This window comes from Peromyscus leucopus, chromosome 7 (genome assembly GCF_004664715.2).
Source record: "Peromyscus leucopus breed LL Stock chromosome 7, UCI_PerLeu_2.1, whole genome shotgun sequence".
Lineage (NCBI taxonomy): Eukaryota > Metazoa > Chordata > Mammalia > Rodentia > Cricetidae > Peromyscus > Peromyscus leucopus.
Window position 1 is genome coordinate 10,776,628 of NC_051069.1, and position 24,168 is coordinate 10,800,795.

Here is a 24,168-nt window from a genome sequence, read left to right on the forward strand (position 1 = left end):
ATAATACATTCAGTTGAAGCAGGTCCAAGCCCCTCCCCCCTGCATCAAGGCTGAGCAAGGTGTTCCACCATAGGTAATGGGCTCCAAAAAGCCAGCTCATACACCAGGGATAGATCCTGATCCCACTGCCAGGGGCCCATTGAACAGACCAAGCTGCACAACTGTCTCACTTATGCAGAGGGCCTAATCCAGTCCTATGCAGGCTCCACGGCTGTTGGTCTAAAGTTCATGAGTTCCCACTAGCTTGGTTTGGTTGTCTCTGTGCCCCTTGCTCATAGAATCCTTCTTCCCTCTCTTTGAGCTCAGCCGGGTGTTTGGCTGTGGATCTCTGCATCTGCAGTTACTAGATGAAGGCTCTATGATGACAGTTAGGGTACTCAACCAATCTGATTACTGGGGTAGGCCAGCTCAGTGCTAGTGCTAGTAGTCTAAGCTGGGGTCATCCTTGTAGATTCCTGGGAAGTTCCATAGCACCAGGTTTCTCCCTATCCCCGTGATGTCTCCTTCTATCAAGGTATCTCTTTCTTTGTTCTCCCACTCCATCGCTGTTCCAGCTCAACCATCCTGTTCCCTCTATTGCCCCCGTCTCGTTCCCAGTTTACTCAAGGATATCTCATCTATTTCCCCTTCCCAGGGTGATCCATGCGTCCCTCTTAGGATCCTTCTTTTTAGCTACCTTCTCTGGAGCTGTGAGTTATGTCTGGTTATCCTTTGCTTTACCTCTAGTATCCACTTATAGTGGGTACATACCATATTTGTCTTTCTGAGTCTGGGTTACCTCACTCAGGATGATATTTTCTAGTTCTATCCATTTGCCTGCAAATCTCATGATGTCATTGTTTTTTACTGTCATTTATATCGGTATGTATATGTATATGTTGACTTACTGTCCAGTCCAAACAGTCCTCAGTTTATGATGGTTAGACCTAGGGTCTTCTCAACTTTGTCACGGTATAAATCAAACCATCCACATTTTCTGGGTTTTCACTTCTGTATAATGTTCAGTAGATAACACCAGATACTCAACACTTTATTTTGAAACAGGTTTTGAATTAAAAGGTTTTACCTAGTTGTGGCCTAAGTGTCCTGGGTGCATATAGATGAGGCTGTGGTATTTAGTAGGTTAGGTATCCTAATTGCATCTTTTAGAGTATTTTCAACATAAGGAGGTTGTCAGTCTGTAATCCCATTATATGGATGTCATGGTGCACCTACACTGTTGTGTTTGCTGCGGTGTTGTTCTCCTTGTTTATGCTCTCCAGTGGTCTCTGCACTACCCCTTTCCAGTCTCTGACAGAAATGTGAAGCTTTATTTGTTAAGTGCACTCCTGGAAGCTGCGCTCATCTTGAGGACTAAGCATTAGGAGGATATAGGAGTGGGGAAGGGGTGGAATCTCACATACACTAGGGAATCTCTGTGTCCTCTTGGAACTGCAGCGGCGTCTCTGACCAGAGAGGGCAAGGTTCCCTTGCCTCTGAGTTACAGGCTTGTGATCCTCATTGCCATTGCACCTATAGATGGCTGGGCCGAGAATGGAGGAGTGTGTGTGTGTGTGTGTGTGTGTGTGTGTGTGTGTGTGTGTTATTTCTACACTTTCTTGTGAATGTTAACATTTCCCTCCCCAGTGACAGCTGGAACATGAAACTTTCCTTTGGGCTATAGGCACTTCAGACTGACTGATGCCGGAAGAAAACAGTGATGGCCGTTCTAAAATGGTGCTTTGTGTTTTGGTCTCTCACAGGACCTGCCTATTGCCATTTGCTCTTCAGGGTCCCATGTATTCTATTCTAGGCATTTTAGCCAGGTCTCAGAGCTACATTGAGTTGGTGAGGCAGTTGGAGCACTGTAATTGCTACATTTTATCTGCGACCAAACCTTGCTGAAAGGTTCTTTGTTTTGTTCTTCTAGGAATTTAACAAGAAACTAAAGTTTGGATTCAAATATTTTTTGAATTGAAGCCAGAAATGTATTAGGATTTTGATTCTTTCATTTGATTAAGGTAAGATCATTTAATAAAATATAATTGTACCCTTACACATTTTCCAACATATTTTAGTGTTTATTTTATTAACACATTTTTATTTCTGAGTCTAACTAGAGATTTGTACTGAAAAAAATGTTTTTGGCTTCTCAAGGTTAGAGGTATAACTATTAATAGAGTGCTTGTTTAGCATGAACAAAATGCTGGGTTCTATCCCTTGTGCCATTTAAATTAGCTGTGGTGAGGGACACCTGTAGTCTCTTCACTTGGGAGACAGAGGCAGGAAAATCAGAAATTCAAGGTCATCCTCAGCCATTTAGCAGGTTTGAGGCCCCATTGGAATACATGAGATCCTGTCAACAGAAAGTGGGCAAGGGTGGTCCTTTACCATTTAAATGACTAGTGTTTGTTATGACAACTATCAGATACAAAGGAAGCATGATGGTATGGTCACTGAAGGTGTAATATATTGAAAAGAAATGTTTGCATAGGACAGAAGTCATCAAATTGGCCCACAGCTGGCCACTTGTTTTAGTAAATAGTGTTTTATTGGAACATAACCATATCCACTCATTAGCTATAGTCTGTGGCTACCTTAGCACTTGAGTGCCCAAGTTTATAACTTTGAATTTAAATATGCATGTAGGTGTCTAAGTAACTGTACTAAGCCCAATATCTTGAAATGAAAGTCCTTAGAAGTACTACTTTTCAAGCTAGGCATAATGGTGCACGCCTTTAATCCCAGTGCTCAGGAGGCAGAAGCAGGTATGAATCTCTGAGTTTGAGGCCAGTTTGGTGTACAGATTGAGATCCAGGAGAGCTAGGGCTATACAGTGAAACTCTTGTTTCAACAACAACAACAAAACCAAATAAATGAATAAAGAATAAATTAAAAATAAAAAGAAATACTAATTTTCAGAAATAATTGGTTTTTTAAACCATACTTATTTAATGCCATGAGTAGTTGCATGCCAAGTACTTATTTATTTCTAAGTAATGCTCTTTGTTTTCAAAACCAAAAGTTTATATAATGCTGGTTTTGTTTCTGCTCTAAAAAAGAGATTCATACTAATTAAATTTTGCTTTACCTAGTAAGTTTAAACAGAACTAGTAAGACTTTGAGAGAATGATAATTGTTATTAATAGCTGTTCTAATAAAGTAAGTCTTAGTTAGGGTTTCTCTTGCTATGAGGAGACACCATGACCATGGCAACTATTATTAAAGGGAAACATTTAATTGGAGCTGGCTTACAGTTAGAGATTTAGTCCATTATCATCATGGCAGGAAGCATGATGGCATGCAGGCAGACATGGTACTGGAGAGGTAGCTGAGAATTCTTTTTATATCCAGACAGGCAGGCAACAGGAAGAGAAATTGAGACACACTGGCCAGGCTTGAGCATATCAGGCCTCAAAGCCCACCCCCAGTGACACACTTCCTCAACAGTGCCACACTTCCTCAGCAGTACCACACCCATTCCAGCAAGGCCACACCTCCTAATAGTGCCATTCCCTATGGGCATCTTTTATTCAAACCACCACAGTAATTTATAGCATATGGAGTTTTAAATGAAAATATCCTAATATAAATGTACATTAGTGAGCCAGCCTTGGTAGTATATTGTAGGTTACTTGAGAGACTAAGCAGAAGAATTGAGAGTTTTGTAGTGTATTGTATATTACTTGAGAGATAAGGCAGAAAGATTGAGAGTTCAAGGCTAGCCTGGGCTACATAGAAAAAACATCTAGTGGTTAAATTAGGAATTATATTTCCCTCTAAAGTGTGAATTCAACCACTTAACATGGGTGGCCCTATCTCAGCAAAATCCATATTGGTGGATTTGACCAATATCAACTCAAAGATGTTTGTAAGAAAAATTATGTAAACTTCATTTCTTTGTGGTTATTTCCTAAACAATACAGTATAACAACTGCAAACAAAGCATTTGTATTGTAACAGGTAGTGTGTGAGTAATCTGGAGGTTATTTACAATATGTGGGAGGATTTATGTAGGTCCCATGAAAGTACTGTGCTAGTTTATAAAAGGAACTTAAGCACACAGAATTTGCTCTTCTTGGGTACTAGATCTAATTTAATGTGAAACATTAGAAACTAAAATTGGAGTCAAGAAAGTCTGTAAGATGTGTGCTGTGTTTTCCAACAATCTCTAAAGGGCTAAAGAAAAAAAGAAAAATATATTTTAAAATCTAGCATGTAAATTAGAATTTCCAACCTCTATTAAAGAAATATCTATTTTAGACACCAAAAATCTGAAGGGGAAAAATAGGATTTGGAAGGAACTCATTCTGGGGAATTTATTAAAAATAAACTTTTTGTAAATCTTCAGCTTGTAAACTGATACATTTGATTTGACTTGAAACAGCCTTCTATATGTGACGCCTGAGAGGATGTGTCTGGGTTAGGATGGGCTTGTTTGTGATAGCTGTGTCTGCTTTGTTCTTAGAAAGCAGATTTAAGAAAGAGACCTATAAGAAAGAGAGCTGGGAATTTAAAGCACCTCTAGTTATATAATTGTTTTGTAACTATTATACTAAGTATCATTTCTGTAAGAGTTCCACTGGACTATCACAAAGTTACTGAGCATGTGTTGAACTTCTGAATTTCAGCTAGTGGTAATTCAGACATGTATTTTCTGATGCATGATGATTTGTTTACAAGAAAACTGTTTTGTCAATAAACTCATTTTATGCTAGATCAATAAACTATTTGTACAATGATTAAACCATCTTTATATTAACTATATTTTATTCTGAAGTAATGCTAAATTTTAAGATTAATGACTATGTAGAATTGTCAGTTTAGTTCTTAATGTTTTTTTTTTAACTAATGGCATGTATAGTGCATTTAATATAAATTCTTCTATATCAAGAATTAGCTAATATGTTTCTAGCATATTAACCTCAAATCAATAAACAGGACATATTTCAAGTATGGCAAAATTGTATGAGAAACTTTCTTGGGGTATAAAAGCCATCAACATACGTAGATCTTTTTTTAAAAAACTTGATAAATATTAATTCACATTTGGTAAAGAAAAAGCCCAAAATACTTAAAAAATAAAGAATCCAATGACTTAATATCCTTTTAATACATTCTAAGATGAAGTAGATTATAGACTGTGTGGGCGCTATGAGTATATTTGTTTATTCCATCCTGTGTTGCAAATAGATCAGCTTAGGTAGTGAGTTACAAAGGCCAGCACAGCCTTGGGATTTAGAAGACTTGAATTCTGAAGTTACTATAGCCAGACTAGTTGTGTAACTTGGAACAAGCCACTCAGCTCTTATTCTTTTTGTCTGTAAATTAAATCATTAGAGTTTAGCTTCTAAGATTAAATTTTATTTGATGTACTTTCGTTGTTTCTATTTGTGTGTGTGTTAAAATATGCATAGCATGAAATTTGCTGTCCTAGCCACTTTTTAGATGTAGTCCAGGGATATTAAATATATTCCAAATGTTATGCAGGTTTCTTCACAGGTTTTCATTTTGAAACTTTGTACCCATTAAAATAAGTCTCCAGTAACTTCCCTGGCAACCACTATTTTGTTTCTTTTTGACTTTCTAGCTACTTCATTATAACTATTATAAGTCCTACAGTATTTGTTTTCTGTGTATAACTTATTTCATTTAGTATAATGCCCTTAAAATTGGGCATTTTATAGCTTTCTTCTTTTTAAACAAAAGTAAAGGATATTCCACTGTATGTATTTGGCCACATGTATCCATTCATCCATCATTGGACACATGGGCTATGTCCATGAACAATGCTGCTGTCAACTTGAGTGTACAGATATAACTTTGAGACCATGGTTCAGTCTCATTTCAGGTCTCAGTTCAGGGAATGTATTGACGTACAGACTTGTTAGGCCATAGGGTATCTCTGCTTTCCATAGTGGTGACTGAGCTCTGAGTTCATCCTACTTGGAGTTCGTGGTGTTTCCTGGATGTTCCTATTCATGTTTCAGCAAATTTGGTAGATCTGGAACTATATTTTTTTCCCCACACAATCTCTGCCCCTTTCAAAGGGAATGGCACTATTAGGAGGTATGGCCTTGTGGAGGAATGTGTCACTGTGGAGGTGGGCTTTGAGGACTTAAGTCACTCACAGTGTCCAGTTCATTTCCTGTTACCTTTAAATCAAGATGTAGAATTCACCAGGACCATGTCTGCTTGCATGCCTCCATACTCCAGCCGCCATGCTCTCCACCATGGTGATAATGGACTAAACCTCTGAAACTGTAAGAGTCCACCTCAGTCATGCTGTGGTCATGGTGTGTCTCTTCACAGCAGTAGTGATCCAAAAAGACAGAAATTTGGTACCAGGGACTGGGGTATTGCTGTGGTAGGCCTGACCATATTTTTGTTTGGAGGAATTTGAACTTTGTTAGTTTGGGTTATGAAAGCAGTGGAATGCTTTAAGCACTGCTTAATGGAGCATGCTAGTAGAAGCATGGAAGACAGTGGTGCTGAGGATGATTTGAACTCCGTGGGGCCTGGCTCAAGAGGTTTCAGAGGAGAAGAATATTAATATGTGGCCTAGAGATCCTTCTGGTAATATTTTGGTGAAGAATGTGGCTTCCTTTTACTCTTACCCAAAGAGTCTGTCTGAGGCTAAAGTGAAGAGTTTCTGAATTATTTCCATTGGCAGAGGAAATCTCAAAACAGCCTAGTACAGACTCTGTCATGTGGTTATTAGTGGTAACTGTAATGAAGATTTATAATGAAAAGGAGCAAGCTGAGCAGGTAAATTAGAATATGTAAAATTTGGGGAGAAAAGGAGCACCAGGAAGTGGAATGCAACTAAGTCCTGGGTTCAGGGCGATAAATGAATTAAGAAATAGAATAATGGGAGTGGTAAATTCAGGGAAATATCTCACCCAGTTACGTTTCCAATTTGTGAAAAGGAACTAAGGAAGAGCTTAGAGCCAGCTGTGTTGGCGCACACCTTTAATCCCTGCACTTGGAAGCCAGAGGCTGACAGATCTCTGAGTTTGAGACCAGCCTGGTCTACAGGGCAAGTTTCAGGACAACCAGGCCTAGGCGGTGAAGGAAACCATGGAAAACAGAAAGCTGGTGAAGATGTAATTGAACAAGGGGGCCATAATCCAGCCCTAGACAGCAGCAGAACTTGGCAGCTTCTGCCATGTGGTTTTGGCGTTAGGGTCAAGGAGAGAAGAAAGGCCTTATGGAACCTTCCTCCGCGACAAATGCAAGCTGGTAAGGCCAGGCAAGTGTCAGAGGTGTCCCTGAACGAAGGCCTAGAGAGACCATTGAGTGAAGCTGTGAAGTTGAAGCCTGGATTGACTTGGAGACCCCAAGATGTTGGAGGTGCCAGAGCTGTGGGATACCTGCTGAGGAGAGCTGCTAACAGGAAGTGGAGACAGCTCAAGAGAAAGAAGTGTGTTGCAGTCAACAAAGCTGAAAGGAGTTAGAGATCTGAAGAGCATTTTCTTTCTTTCTTTCTTTCTTTCTTTCTTTCTTTCTTTCTTTCTTTCTTTCTTTCTTTCTTTCTTTCTTTCTTTCTTTCTCTTTCTCTCTCTCTCTCTCTCTCTTCCTTTCTCTCTCTCTTTCTCTCTCTCTCTTTCTCTCCCTCTCCTTCTCCCCCTCTCTGTCTTTCTTTCTTCCCCCCCACCCGCCCCCCAGACAGGGTATCTCTGTGTAGTTTTGGTGTCTGTCCTGGATCTCGCTCAGTAGACCAGGCTGGCCTCGAACTCACAGAGATCCACCTGGCTCTGCCTCCCAAGTGCTGAGATTAAAGACGTCCACTGACCAGCCTGAAGAGCATTTTTACATCAGACGTGGAGATGCAGAGTTTGGAGTTTGCCCAACTGGTTTTTGGTCTTGCTTTAGTCCAGTATTTCCCCACTATGCTCCCTTTTCTACATTTTGGAGTGGTAATGTATATCCTATGCCATTATATGTTGGAAGTATGTGATCTGCTTTTTTATTTTTATTTTGGAGATTTCATGAATCTCAGAAGAGACTTTGAACTTTAGACTTTTAAGTAAGTTTGAGACTGTTATAGACTATGGGAACTTTTGAAGTTGGACTGAAAACATTTTTGCAGCTATATAAACCTTTGGAGGCCAGGCAGTGGAATGTGGTAGTTTGAAAGAAAATGGCCCCCATAGGGAGTGGCACTATTAGGAAGTATAGCCTTGTTGGAGTAGGTGTGGCCTTGTTGGAGGAAATCTGTCACTGTGGAGTCAGGCTTTGAGGTCACATATATGCTCAAGCCATGCCCAGTGTCCTAGTTCACTTCCTGTTGCCTTTGAATCAAGATATAGAATTCTTCAGCACCGTATTTGCTTGCATGCCCCCCTACTCCCAGCCGCCACGCTCTCCACCATGGTGATAATGGACTAAACGTCTGAAACTGTAAGACTCCACCTCAATGAAATGTTTTCCTTTATAAGAGTTGCCTTGGATGTTTGTCTTTCCTTATTGACTTTTCCATGTGTTAGAAATTGAACCCCAGGCCTTGTACATGGTATGTTGTGCTTTTCCATACAGTTTTATCCCCAGCCCTTAGTAATGTCTTTAGTATTAAGTAAAGCATAGTATTTCAAGGAAAAAAAGAAGAAGAGTTGTCTTGGGGAAAAAAAAAAGAAAGGGAAAAAGAAAAAAGCCAGACGGTGGTGGCGCACACCTTAATCCCAGCACTCGGGAGGCAGAGGCAAGCAGATCTCTGTGAGTTCGAGGCCGGCCTGGGCTACAGAGTGAGTTCTAGGAAAGACGCAAAGCTACACAGAGAAACCCTGTCTCGAAAAACCAAAAAAAAAAAAAAAAAAAAAAAAAAAAAAATGAGGACTAGGGTCCCAGAAACCAGTAAAAGAGTCAGGGACAGCCCCTGTTCCCACTGTTAGGAGTCCAACAAGAGGAGCAAGATACACAACTGTTGCATATATTCCGAGGGCCTAAGTCAGTCAGTCCCTGCAGGCTCCCTGGTCATCTGTTCAGTCTCTGTGAGCCCCTATGAGCCCATGGGGAAGTGCTTAGTCTTATTGCAACTTGATACGCTGTTCAAATGGAGGAGTAGATTAGAGGGTGGGTAACAGTGGGGGACTGGGAGGAGAGGAAGGAGGGGAAACTGGCTGGGATTTAAAAAACAACAACAGGGCTGGAGAGATGGCTCAGAGGTTGGGAACACCGACTGCTCTTCCAGAGGACCTGAGTTCAATTCCCAGCAACCACATGGTGGCTCACAACCATCTGTAATGAGATCTGGCACCCTCTCCTGTATACATAATAAATAAATAAAAATCTTAAAAAATATTTAAAAAAAATAAAAAACAACAACAACAAACAAACATAAATAAATGTACTTAAAAAGAGTTTCATTGGTCATGGTGTCTCCTCATAGCAATAGAAACCCTAACTAAGACAGTATTCAGTCCACAATATTGATGGATGTATTTCCAATGTGAGAGCCTTTAGGAGGTCATTTATTCTTGATGTCAGAACCCTCTTGAAATGGATTTGGGACCTTATTTTAAAAAGCTAGATAGACGCTTTTCTCTTTTACCACATAAAGGCATTGTGTCCAAGGCTACTTAAAATGGTTAGACTTCATTGCCAAGGGCTGTGTTGCAGAGAGAAATGGGGAGTTGGAGTATCTTATGGATAGATGTAAAGTCTCAGTTATGCAGGAATAAAAGGCTTTATGCTTCATTGTGCTTATACATAACGGATACTATGCTGTATACTTAGGGTAAAATACAGTGAGGACATTTTCATTCATGTTTACTATGAATAGTACCTGCTCTTTAAAAATGCAGAATATCATTGAATACTTTACTGAAGTTAAGCATATAAGATAAATATAGTCATAACTAATTTGGAAAAGTACACTACTTTTCACATCTCTAAGGCAGAAAAATACGATCCTTAGCTAGGACAAAAATCAACCAGTAAAAAGAGAGAGGCAACATGTGATGGAATTATCAGATATGGACGTTAAGGCAGCTATTATAAATGTATTCCTTATGTTCAAGAGAATAGAGGAAAACATGAACATGCCAAGGAAAATGGGCGTTATTTACAAAAACAGACCCAAATAGAACTTCTGTAGAAGAACAGTATCTGAAATGGAATCAGTAACATACTACATATTTCAGGGAAAAAAAGGAAGAGTTAAAAAACTGAAGATATGGCATTGCATATATCTAGATGGACTACTAAGGTATGGCTGCCCAGGCTTGGTGTCTGGAATCCATGTGGTAGAAGGAAAAAACCAAAATTGTCTTCTGGCCTCTACATGTGTGTCATGGCACATATGCGCCATCACATACACTCTAAATAAATTAAAATGTAATTTAAAATTTTTAAATGAAACACCAAGAGAAATATTCAAAAAAAGAAAAGAACACATTACTGAACTACAAGATGTTGTCAGACAAATTAAGAAAGTATAGCAAGTTATAGATGGGGATAGGGAAACAAAAAAGTAGTTCAAATAATGGCAAAATATTACCATGTTTGATGGAAGAATTTTTCTAGTTAATAACACCACTTTTTGAGTTGTCCGTACAAAAGCATAAAAATAAATTTTTTGAAAAGGAATTGGGCACCAGGTGGTAGTGGCGCACACCTTTAATCCCAGCAACCAGGACGCAGAGCCAGGTGGATCTCTGTGAGTTCAAGGCCAGCCTGGGCTACAGAGTGAGTTCCAGGAAAGGCGCCAAAGCTACACAGAGAAACCCTGTCTCAAAAAACCAAAAAAAAAAAAAAAAAAGAAAAGAAGAAGAGAGAGAGAGAGAGAGAGAGAGAGAGAGAAGAGAAGAGAAGAGAGAAAGAGAAGAGAAGAGAAGAGAAGAGAAGAAAAGAAAGAAAAAAAAGAAAAGGAATTGGGTAGAAAATGGGTATCTTATCTTCACATTTGGTATGTACTGTTAGACTTCTTTTAAAACTTTCTTTGTAGAGATAAAAATTTTGTCTCCAAGAAAGAAGTACAGCCTCTGTTGTGAATGTTTATCACAGGTCATATAACCCATTACTCTTGGACTATATGAAAGCTTTATCTGCATTGCAGTTGGTATAATAGAAAAGGGAAGATTTGTGTATCATGTTAATTTTTGATTTCTTAATATCTGCTAGTCTTTGATGTCTAAAATTTACCAAATGTGAGTAATAGTTTACTTTTCAATGCTGGAAATCAGACCCAGGGCCTCAAGACATTCCTAGGCAAGAACTGTACCACTTAGCTACATCCCAAGCCTGAGTAATAATTAAACTTCTGTCTTGAAGTTTATATTTGAAGGAACTTTTATATATATGTATATATATATATATACATACATATATATATATATATATATATATTTCTTTAAGCATGAAGCAGGGTATAGGCTGTGTGATAGAACTTATGGTAGGGAGAAAAGACATCCAAGTCTATGTGAGATATTTGTGATGCCGATACAAACCCAAGGAAGTGGTTAAGGATGTGGTTGGGGGAAAACAAAGATAAATGTTTGTTTTTGTCTAATATTTAGGTTCAGCTTTCAACTCTAAATAATCATGCTGATTATTGTGTAAACTGCTTGCATAAGTATCTGTGAAATATGGTTTTAACTTTTGGATTATGTGTTATGTATAGAAAATATATTTCTGTAAATTAAATAATTCTTACATAAAATTGACATCTACTACAGCTATATTACTTAGCTAAACAGAATTTCTGTGCAGTAGTTTGCTTTCATTTCAAATTTTAAAGCTGACAAAATACATCCTTCACTCTGTGTGTGGTGAAGCCTTAAATAGGAGGTGGAGAAAATCCTACAGTGCTGCAGTAATCCAATCCAATCACCTTCCTGTTTGTTTGGAAAATTGTTCATCTGGGAGAGCTTAGCTTAAATCTTACTTAATTCACATTTATGGCTGGTAAAATTTATGTTCCTGACCAATATATCATTCTGTGCAAAGGCAGATTGTATTTTTTTTTTCTCTTGATTGCTGTTCTTACCAACTTTTATGAGATAATAAAAATTACAGAAGCTTAAAGAAAAGTACTCTTTTCAGGGGAATATGTACTCTGATTTTTCACGTTGCTTATTTGAGAAAATGTCCATAGATGTGTATTAAATATTTTATTAAATGAACTGGTAGATAGGTGAAGATCATTCATTTTGCTGGCCTTAAAAGGCATAACTTGCTAAGCATTTCCCACTCTCTGCCTACTATGAGTGTCTGCTGGGTGGTAGGCACTAAATGGAGGTGTTTATTTTATATTGTAACTATTTCATGAAATAGATATTATATCTGATTTATAGATGAGAAAAATTTTTAGAAAGTTTATTTAATTTATATAACATCATCTATCTTGGGGCTGAAAAAATGGCTCAGTTGTAGGTGGACTTTTCTTTCCCACCCACAAGTTCCCAAATAACCAACATGGAGACTTAATATTAATTATTAATATTAATATTAATTAATTAATGCTTGGTCGATAGCTCAGGCTTATTACTAACTAGCAGTTACAACTTAAATTAATCCATATTTCTTATCTATGTTATACCACGTGGCTCATGGCTTGTTACCTCATTTTGTACAGGTCCTGTTTCTTCTGTGTTTGGCTGGTGACTTCTCTGACTTTTCCCTTCTGCATCCCAGCATCCTTAGTTTGGTTGTCCCGCCTATACTTCCTGCCTGGCTACTGGCCAGTCACCTTTTATTAAACCAATTTGTGTGACAAACAAAAGGATTGTTCCACAACACGCAGTGGTTAAGAGCACTGGCTGCTCTTGCAGAGGACCTGGGTTTGTTTCCCACCACCCACATGGTGGCTCACAGCTACCTGTAACTCCATTTCTAGAGGATCCACACTCCTCTGGCCTCCGCAGGCAACAAGCACATGGGTGGTGCACAGTATGTGTATACACCAGATGTAGTGATGCATGCCCATCTCAAAAACAAATAGGTAGCATGTGTGCATTTATACAAGACTAATTTTATCTGTTGCTTAAAAAGTCAGAGTTTTTAAAGTGTTGGGTTTTTGGGGGGTGTTTTTGTTTTTTGAGGTACTGGGATTTGAACTCAAGGCCTCATGCATACTAGGCAAGTGCTCTACCATTGAGCTATATCCTCAGTCCTCTTTTACTTATTATTTTGAGACAGAAATCCTACTAAATTGACTCTCAACTGAGTATAATTTGTGTATAATAAAATGCACCACCTTTAAAGTATACAGTTTGAATTTTGTCATTTTCCACCATAAGAGTTAAAATATAGAATTTTTTATTGCCCCAGAAAGTTCTTTGTGTTCTTTTGTGCCAACCTCCTTGATAGATACCTCTTCTAGGCACTGCAGAAATGAATTTATGGGTGGTGGGTGGCCTTTTGTGTGTGTTTAGCTAGCAGTACAGCGATGTGTAGTATGGCAAACATTGGATTAAAAATTTAAAATGGCTGGGCCACACCTTTAATCCTAGCATTCAGGAAGAAGAGGCAGATCTCTGTGAGTTTGAGGCCAGCCTGGTCTATAGAACAGCCAGGGCTACACAGAGAAACTGTGTCTCAAAAAATAAAAAACAAAAAAAAGTTTTAAAGTTGGAGTTTGGTCTATAATTGGCTTTAGTCTCCACCTATATCATTTATTAGACTTCTGTCTATACCATTTATTAAGTTAGAACAAATTATAATTTTGAATAAATTAGTAACCTATTTGAAAGAAAAATAGAACTCTGCAGTTAATCCAATTCAGTACTCTTCCTTTGTTTAGAAACATTTCCATATTTCCATAGGTACATACGTGATCTCATTTAAACCTAGACATTTTTGGGGTGCCAGTGAGCTAGTACAAAAAGTGATTGACAGTAGTAGCAAAGCCTGGGTGAGTCAACACTTGACTCCATGTGTGTTCTTATCTAGAAAATGGAGCCGCCCACTGGAGTTCAGAGAAGAAAATGTGATAACTGATAAGGACTTGAAACTGCTGGTCTCTTCCTCTTCACTTTTGTAAGAAGCTCCCTTGTCTCCTGCTCACTATTCTGTTCAATATTTATTATTTAAAACTTTTTTTTTTTTTAAGTTGCAAAAGATTAGGCCAGGTCAGAAGGCTGGTACCACAGTTCCAAGGGGAACATTGTTGGGAGGTGGGAGACCTTTAAGAAATGAGACCTTATAAGAGGTCCTGAGATCCTTGGGGCATGCCCTCCAAAGGGCCTATGGAACCTGAGTCTCTTCTCTGTCTCTCTTTATGTTGTACTGTGAGCACTCTACCAGACATATGGTCCTGTGATGATGTGCCATGCTCACCTACGTCCCTAACAAAAGAGGCTGCCTTCTATTGGACCAGAATCTCAAGGACAATGAACTGAATAAACCTTTACTTTAAGTAGCTTGTCTCAGGTGTTTAGTTGTAGTAACCCAAAGCTGACAATGTTGCTCAATGTCTTTCTTTATCATAAATATTAGAAAAGTAGTAAGTATAGGAATAATCTAACAATAGGTTGTTTTTACATGATTTCCATTATATTCTGTCTACTTTTTCTGTATGATGCTTTCTAAAGTACTTCAGAAATGCTTCCCATTATGTCTATATCAAAAAGTTTCAGAGTAATTAACTTTAAAAGATCATTTGAGGCTCTGCTTTCCACATACAGATTCTTCTACATAACTAAGGACTCCATGTCTTTAATAAAATGTAAAAAATTGCTAACCTGGCAAGGTGGTGTACACCTTTAATCCCAGTACTCAGGAGGTGCAGGTAGGCAGACTTCTGATGGTTGAGGTCAGCTTTATCTACAAATCGAGTTCCAGGACAGCCAGGACTACACCAAGAAACCCTGTCTGGGGGTGGGAGGGTTGTGTTTAAAAATTGCTGTAAGCCAGCTTCCTGGTGAGCCTTCCTTGTGTCATTTCTGGCACCAAACTTGAGAAAAGATGTTCCTTGAGACTTCCTGTCATCAGTTCCTTGTAGAACTTCCTGAGAAAGCTCTCACTCATACTGTGAAGTCCCCCTGTTCGGGAAACAAGCAGTGAAAACACATCATTAGGCTCTTTTTCTTGGCTTTCCTAATGAGTGGAGAAATCTTACACAGCTGCAAAGGCCTGCAACTCCTTTCTAAACTGATTTATTTCCATAGCTTCTGTTTAGTTTAACACATTGCTTAGAGCAAGCAGAGAGCCTTTTACTTAAGTGCTATACATTACTTCAAGAAGTATTTAGCTTCCACTGCAGTGTGGATACAGAGCAGCCCTTCAGTCCTAGTTCCTTATGCTGCCACTGGAGAATGTTAAGCTGAAGACCCGAGAGACTCTTGAGGAACAGATCTGCTTTTCAGAAGCTGGTGCATGATGCTGCTCATTGTCTCTGTACAAGCCATGAGCAAGTTATTCTGCTCCTACCTGGTGACAGAAATATATAATGATTTGGAAACCAATGTGATACTGCAGCCTGGTGGAAAGAACTTAACCCTTTGAAGTCAGATAAATGTTAGACTAAATTCTACTGTGTATATATAGCACATAGTATATGAGGAGTGTATATGGGGCCGGGGGTAACATTCCCTCTCTTCAAAAATTTAAAAAAATAAAAAAAATCCTTTCTGATTTGTTGAGGATTTTTAACCCAAACATTCCATGATAGACAGGGGTAACAGAATTGCTAATGTATGTGGAGTCATGCTGGTGGTACTCTGCACCAGTGTGGGGTGATAGAGATGAGGTTGCTGTGCAACAACAGCCAAGTAAAGTAGATTGAAGGAGTGTGTAGTTATTTACACTGTGCCTAGAACAGGCCTTCCGGGTTTCTGGATTAGATATATTTCAGCTTACTACTTTTGACCGTCAGTGACAATTGTAGCAAAATATACAAGTAAAATTTTCCCTGCACCTTCAGTCTAGAGAATGCCAACAAATTTGTAAGAATCTCAGGCTTAGCACTTATAGTCTAACTAAAATGTTCTTTGAAGTAATGTGCAGTCCCTAAGGAATAAGACTTATCTGCTTTCTTCTAATCAGTGTGACAATCTAAGCATATGCTATGTAAAATTAAAATTATTAATTGATTCATATCTCACTGTGAGATGTGGAGAAAGAGCTATATGAAGAGAAAGTGGTTAATTTGTGCATTGGAAAGACTTTCTGGTGAGAGGGTGTGGTAGTCCACTGGCTTGCTCCCTATATCCATGTTCTGCTTCTCAAACATTGAACCCTGATTTTTTTTTTTTAACTTAGCACATTGCTGTCTGGAACAATAGGTATTTCTCAGCCTTCCTTTCAACTTAAGATGGCCATGTTCCTGAGGTTTAGCTAATGAGATGTCAGAAGTATTCTGTGAAACTGAAGGGGGGAGTCTCATTAAAGGGACCTGACTCCATACAGAGACGCACTCTTGCCCTTGGGCCTTTCTGCTGCTTCCTGGGCTGTAATGCAGACATAAAGCTGAGGCTTCCCTAGCTTTCTTGGGTCATAGGTTGATAGAAAAAGATTAAAAGTGGCTATGTCCTTGATGAGCATGTAGCTAAGTTCAAAGCTTCAGACTGCCTACTTTTGGGTTTCTTTAATGTGAGTAAAAAGTAACAATGGCTGGAACATATGGTATCTATTTCTAACAGCATAACCCAGTCCTCACAGGCATAAGTGTCTGATTCCCTCTAACTCCACTTCTAAGAACCTTGACCTGAAACCAGCACTAGAAGCCCACAGCTGTACTATACGCCTGAAATACTGAAATGTCAAGAAGTTTCAACTGAACACTAGATGTTCACACTGAAAGGAACCAGAACTTGAAAACAGTGGCTGTTTCAGGTCTTAGGCAGGAAGTATATACATGATGAACCTAGGATGTCTTGTCATGGAAAATAACAGAGGAGCTATCAAAAGCTATTGAGGTTATATGAAAGAAAGGACTGAGGAAAATTTGAAGAGATTGGCACACAGATTAATTTTAGTATTATAGAGATAGTTCCACATTGTATACAACCTGGATAAATTTCACACCTCTGTCATGAAATATTCCTGTTGAACAAAGCAAACTCTACTTTTATCAAGCCTTTAGATCTAGCTGCTGATTTATAGGAAATACTGGAGATGAGATTCTGCAACCATTCCAAAACCAAAAAGCAATACAAGGCAAAACATAGACTTTTAATTGATTTATTTTGTTGACAGCTTTATGCATGTATATAATACATTCTGATTACTCTCTCCCAGCCTTGCCTTATCTTCTACCCATCCCTATCAGCCCCTTTCCCAGATTCATGATGTTTTGTTTTATGACCCATTTAGTTAAATCAAGGCAGTCTGTGATTATTAGATTAGAATTATCTATTGGTGCCTGGTGGAGTCATCAGTGCATTCATAACTGAAGGCAGAATTATCCCTCTCCATGAATCTGTCAATGGCAATAGTCCAGCAGTTGAAGAGTAGAGACCCTGGAGTTCCTCCTTCATTTATGCCAAAGTTTTCAACCTTCCTAATGCTTTGACTCTTTAATACATTTCCTCATGTTGTGGTGACCCCAAACCATAAAATTATTTGTTGCTACTTCATAACTGTAATTTTGCTACTGTTATGAATCATAATGGAAATACCTGATGTACAGGGTATCTGATAGGCAGTTCCTGTGAGTTGAGAACAACTGACGTCTTATTGCTATTAGGCCCTTTCTTGTGCGAACCTGGTGTTGGCATCTGCTGTTGCTGTGAGTTATCGGTTGCAATGGCTGTGTTTTGTCTAGAAGATAACAGTCCTAGCTCTTCTTCCTATCTTCTGGCTCTTACATTCTTTACATTCCTCTTTCACAGTGCTTCCTGGTTCTTCGAGTATTCGAGAAGGAATGAATACTCAGCTATACTTATCAGTATCATATACAGCCGTGAGTCTAAATTCACCAGCATCCCCTGGAAAGAGTCTCCTCTGATCAGGGCTGAGGGTAGCAGTTGTCTGTGAGGATGCACATCAGTATTTAGAATTGACACAATGTCACTTTAGCTGATCAGCAACATTCAGCCTACCCATTAGGGCCTGTGATCTCCCCCACCATGGGTTTTTAACCAAGTGTATAATACCAGAGATGGATTCCTTCCTGTGGGATAGGTCTCAAATCTAATAGCAGTTGGTGACTTCCTCAGCAGTATATCTTGCCTGGCAGGTTGGTCTTGTAGATCATTGGATTCACAGCTAGGTAAGTTCATGAATGTCTTTTCTCCGCTGGCAGGAAGGAAGCTTCCAACTCACTTCCAGCTGGTTTTCTCCATACCAACAAAAGCATATATGTACTCTGTATAAGAGTTTACTTCACAGAAATTTTGGAAAGCATTTCTTGTGCTTGCAGGTTTGAGAAACCGTGGCGATCATGGATGTTGAAAATGAATTCACAAAGCAGTGAGGCTGGAATGAAAAGAAGAATACTAGCTAATAGAAAGTCATAAATCCAAAGGGTGTGGATAAAATAAGGACAACAGGATGGAAACTAAAAAAAAGTATTAAAATAAGCAGTAGAGTAGAAATTGAATTATGCAGTAGCCAAATTAAACTGCACCAGAATAGAGAATACATTAGAAAATTGAATGCATGATATAGAATACAAATTTAAGAAGCCTTCCCAAAATGCAAATGAAAAGAGATGTAAAAGATTTGAAGAAAGTAAAGAATAAAGAGATCTAAAACATAGAATTTCTATTCTAGAAGAGACCAGAGCAAGTTGAATAGAGATCTATTTAATATTAGACACTAAGATGAAATTACCTGATTATAATTCAAACAGGCTCATTCTCAAACACCTGGGACACTTAATAATCAGACAGACAAGCCTATTGTGGTGAAATTATGTTTTTTCCTGTATTAAAATCACCATCATAAAAGATTAAAAATCTTTATGATGCATCCAGGCAAGGAGAGAAACAAGCAAACATACCAAAGCAGAGACTCACCTTAGGTCTTTCTTACAGTTATATTGTATTTATATGTACATGAACAATTGGTTTGGGGACAGAATTCAACCTTGTCTAAAGAGCTTCGTGTGGTGTGACATGCTTTTAATCCTTAATCCCAGCCCTCCTGGAGGCAGAGGCAGATAGTCTCTGTGAGTTCAAGGCCAGTCTGTTCTAAATAATGACTTCCTGGCCATCAAAAAGGGGAAGAAAAAAAAAAGAAGAAGAAAGACCTGTTAACATGTAAGTTTAGTTTCCATGATATAGTAAGAACACAGACCTCACAGTCTTGACAGCTGATGTCAGATCCCTTTCTTACACTAGTTATGTGAGCCATCAAAGAATTGTGTCTTCAGTGACTACTTAACATCACCAAACTTCAGGCTCATCATCTGTAAAATGGGGCAGACAAGTGTGAGCCTTGTCCAGACTGGCCTGGAACTATCAGTTATATTCAGCCTTCCAAATGCTGGATTACAGCCTGCACCACCAATCTGCATTAGAAATGTAATCTTATTTGAAGCATTATCAGCTACTTGTATCAGAGATCATTTAACTTGGTTACTAAAAAGTTAAGTGGGCTAGCATAGCTTACTTTTGTCCTACTGTGAGCCATTCCTGGTGTGTTCTTCTTGTTTATATTTCTAGAATGATCTTAATCTCCCAAAATATTAGTTCTTTTTAAATTTAAAATCCATCATTGGATATTTAACCAATTGACTATATAGTTTAAATCTTTAGTTGATCAAGCAGTAAGCAACAGTAATTAAATTGTAAATCTGTTTTAAAGGGTTGACCAAGATTCATCTCAGTGTATTCTGTTATGTTACTTACATTCATTTCTATTTGGTTTATGGTTTTCAGACATCCAAATACAGTAAAGAAAACACAACTGCCTGGTTTGAATACCTGTGTTTTTAATTTGCATTTTAAACAATTCTTATTTATTTAACAAATCTTTAATCAAAGCCTCCTTTGGATCAGATACAGTCCTAGGCACTGGGAATGCAGTAGTGAGTTGGAGATGGATAGTAATCTGAGTATGTAATGTGTCAGACTGAGTAAGGAGCTAGAGAATGATTGGTAAGATTGCTCTTTTACATGGGCTGGTACTCATTGAGGCCTTTCTATGAATTGATATCCGAACAGTAGCTCAAATAAAGTAAGAAGTGAGCCATTAGATACTAGGGAAAAAGAGTGTCAGGAGGGGAAGACAGGTGCAAGTGCAGATGTGATTAAAAGCATGCTTGACTTGAGTCACTTTCCACTGATTACTCCTGGTCTTGAAGTGTTCCTGGTCCCCCTACAAAATACAAAGGGAACTGAGGGCTTCTTTCTCTTAGTTCAGGGCACATTCTTCCTAACTTTTAATGTTCCTATCAGCATTATTCTGATGATGCTCTTTGGTCTGTCCTCTAGGTACATGGATAGTGCCTTACCTGCTGCATAGTAACTGGAGACTAAATGCTTAACCAGTCCACTTGAGTATGTATTGATCTGTTTCTTCTACTCATTACCTAGGAATGATAAGGAATCAAATTACTTGATATGGGTTTTTTGTTTGTTTGTATGTTTGTTTTGGTTTTGATTTTTCGAGACGGCTTCTCTGTGTAGCCCTAGCTGTTATGGATTTTGTAGACCAGGCTGGCTCTCACTCTCAGAGATCCGCCTGTCTCTGCCTCCCAAGTGCTGGAATTGAAGGCGTAAGCCATCGCCGCCGCCGCCGCCGCCGCCTTCTTCTTCTTCTTCTTCTTCTTCTTCTTCTTCTTCTTCTTCTTCTTCTTCTTCTTCCTTTCTTTTCTTTCTTTCTTTCTTTCTTTCTTTCTTTCTTTCTTTCTTTCTTTCTTTCTTTCTTAATAAGAAAACAGGTCATAGCAGTCATACCTTCATAAACAGCCTACAATTATCATCATCATCATCATATCATATCATCATATCCCCCCCTCCCCCCGTGAAGGATTACATAATGCTGATTTCCCGATGTTTCTCTTCTACATTACTAACTGGCCTTCAAGGAAGAAAACTTTGTTGACTGGGGCTGTTGGTTCATTCTGAAATATAGTTCTTTTTTTTTTTTTTTTTTTTTTTTTTTTGGTTTTTCGAGACAGGGTTTCTCTGTGTAGCTTTGCGCCTTTCCTGGAACTCACTTGGTAGCCCAGGCTGGCCTCGAACTCACAGAGATCCACCTGGCTCTGCCTCCCGAGTGCTGGGATTAAAGGCGTGCGCCACCACCGCCCGGCTTGAAATATAGTTCTTAAAGTTACTGGTTTTCACCATTTTAGAAGATGGCCAGGTTTTTTTTTTTTTTTTGTGTGTGTGTGTGTGTGTGTGTGTGTGTGTGTGTGTGTTTTGGGGGGGTCTGGCTTTCTCCTTTTTGAATAGTGTTGAAACTTGTGAGTTATTACTGACTCTGGTGTTTTAATTAACTAGATGTAATTCTCACAATTTGTTTTGTTTGTTTGTTTTGAGATAGCGTTTCTCTGTGTATCCTTGGCTGTTCTATCCTAGAACTAACTCTCTTGAACTCACAAAGATCCTCCTGCCTCTGCCTCCTGAGTGCTGGGATTAAAAGCATGTGCCACCACCACTGGCAATTCTCACAATTTTTAACACATAGGAAAGAGGAACTTTTGAGCTGACCACTATGTCTTTTAGCTGCACAACACTGTATTTTTTAAATGGTGGAAATGTTTAAACGTGTAAGTATGTTACTTAGTATACAGTATGTCCGTTTGTCAGATTTAACAGTTATCAATGTTTTTTCCAATGTTAGTCTAATACCTTCTTAACTTTTTTTCTAACCCGGATCTTGCTGTATAGCCCAAGCTAGCCTCAAACTCAGAAATCTTGTTTTAGCCTCCAGAGTGCTGGGATTTTGGACACTTACCACTATACCCAGCATCTACAGCTTTTTTGACCCATGGATTGTGATTCCATTTATTTTGAAAGTTTATTTGTTGTTTGTCATGATTCCACACCTAGAATCATTCATTTCTCTAAGAAGTCCCATTTTTTTTTTTTAGTAAGAAATGTTGTCAATTATAAATCTTGATATTAAGGTTATTAAAAGTGTGTTAAAATATGGTGTTTTGGTTTTTCCATCATGTGCCTTGTCATAAAGGTAGTGTTCTATAAACAGTTTACTCATATTTGGGTAGAAGAGGAAAGATACTCCTCAAAGATACAACAAAGAGCTTTATATTTTTATGTTTAAATTTTATTATTTGTGTGCTGTGATATTGGGGTTGGAGTATAATCCTGGAGATCAGAGGACTACTATGGAGTCAGTTCTCGCTTTCCACCATTAATTACCTGAGTTCATCAAGCTTGCATAGAGAGAGCTGCTTTGCACACCCAATATTGCTCTTTTAGTGGTCAAAATGCCAAGCATAGTTGATACATTATATAAATGAAAACATATAGGTGTTTTTATTCAGTTTGACTTTATTACATCTTAAGGAAATCTTTGATTTATAAATATATGATCTTTGACAGATTGCTTGTACCATACTTTGTGCTATTTTATTTTAAATCATAGTAATGATATAAAAGATGAAACATTATCAGATTGAATATTTCTAATACAAAAAGAAATATTAAATATCTCCCAGATCCAAATTTTCTGAACATTGATTTGATGCCACAAGTAGAAAATTCCATAACATGAAACTATCTCTTGCACAAAATCATCAAAAATACTATATAAAATTTGGAACTGGAAAGCTGGCTAAGCAGTTATAAGCATTACTGCTCTTGCAAAGTACCTGGTTTGGCTTCCCAACAACCACATCGAGCAGCTCCCAACCAGTTGTAGTTCCAGGGGTCCAACACTCTCCTGTGGTCTCTGAGAGTACTAGCACACATGTGGTCACAAACACACATAAGATAAATACATTTTTAAAGTATATAAAATTCATTTTCAGGCTTGGCATGTATACAAAATACTAATGAATTTTGTGATTAGATTTGAGTCCTCTTTCCAAGATATTATGTGCATGCAGAAATCCAAAGACCAGAAAAGATCCAAACCCTCTTGTCTCAAGCATTTCAGATATTCAACTTATATTACGTTCCCAGCTTCTAAATTCTGTGTATATTTTCAGGGTACATACAGATCTTTGCCTCCTCTTCTATTTGATATTCCACTGAAATAAAATACCTAGAAACAGGAAGTGAAGAGGCTTAAGTGACCAGGAGGACTGCCAAAGGATGGCAGTTGAGCAGACCTTGGTTGGGTACCAGAAGGCCCAACTGCACCTTCTGCTCACCTCCAGACCTCACCTCACTTGGACTGTGGATTCCTGGCATTAATCCCAGGTGAAACAACAGACAAGTCTTCTATACAGACATTGGAAATGGCTAAGTTTCCAAAGCCATCTTTGTTCTGATAGTTAGATTTTGCCTGCTGCCTTCCTGTTCTCACCTAGAGGAGTATTGCTGTTAACACCTGCCTGGCTCACACAGAGCTCTCTCTTCAATCCACTCTAGACTGGAGTTCAGTCTACCCATAAAGCAGACCATCTTTACAGCAATTGAGAGAATCTAATATGTGGTTACCAGGCAAGTGAGGAAAACTTAATGGCAGGAATAAGAGACAAGATAACCAGGAAAAATGCCAGTGGATAAAACAAATAATCACAGAAATTTTATTTTTAAAAAGGAACTCTGTAACATGTAGAGAGCCACAAAGACAGTGCTTTTTCTATTAAGCCACAGGAGGATACACTGTGGAGTTGATACAGAAATAATCAGCCAGCAAGCTGTCCTTTCAAAACTGTAGAATTCGTGAGATGAACAAAACTCCTTAATGAAGTCATAGTGTCAGGTATCAGACTGCATTCAGACCTTACCAGTAACCCATAAATATATTAAGACAGTGCAGGGCAGTGGTAGCACACGCCTTTAATCCCAGCACTCGAGGGTGGGCAGAGCCAGGCAGATGTCTGAGTTCTAGGCCAGCCTGGTCTGCAGAGGGAGATTCAGAACAGACAACAAAAACTACACAGAAAAACCCAGTCTCGGGGGTGGGGGTGGGGGTGGGGGGAGGAGACAGTGCAGTACTGCCCTGAGACTTTGAAGCTAATCTGAACACAATCTGCATCTTGCCAGACTGTTCAGAGTGGGAGCAGAAGGTCTGGAGAGATGGCTCAGTCATTATGAGCTCTTCCAGAGGACAATTCCCATCACCCATATCGGGTGGCTTACAACCACTGTAACTCCAGCTGCAGGGAACCAGACACATCTGGCCTCTGAGGGTGCCCACACTCATGTACCCAACCCACACAAAGAC

The 24,168-nt window shown here is 38.7% G+C and overlaps 1 protein-coding gene across 7 annotated transcripts in view; it reads left to right on the plus strand.

The window, feature by feature from the left end:
- Glce (glucuronic acid epimerase) overlaps window positions 1-24,168 on the plus strand; it is a 70,969-nt gene that overhangs the window by 31,563 nt on the left and 15,238 nt on the right. For 4 of the 7 annotated variants that reach the window (XM_037207432.1, XM_037207427.1, XM_028867175.2 and 1 more), the window contains 2 exons: window positions 1,910-2,000; window positions 20,298-20,363. The gene's annotated coding sequence lies outside the window, so the exon portion shown is untranslated. Of the gene's footprint in view, window positions 1-1,909; window positions 2,001-13,869; window positions 13,957-20,297; window positions 20,364-24,168 lie in introns of all 7 variants that reach the window. The other 3 variants (XM_037207429.1, XM_037207431.1, XM_037207430.1) reach the window with 3 other exon arrangements.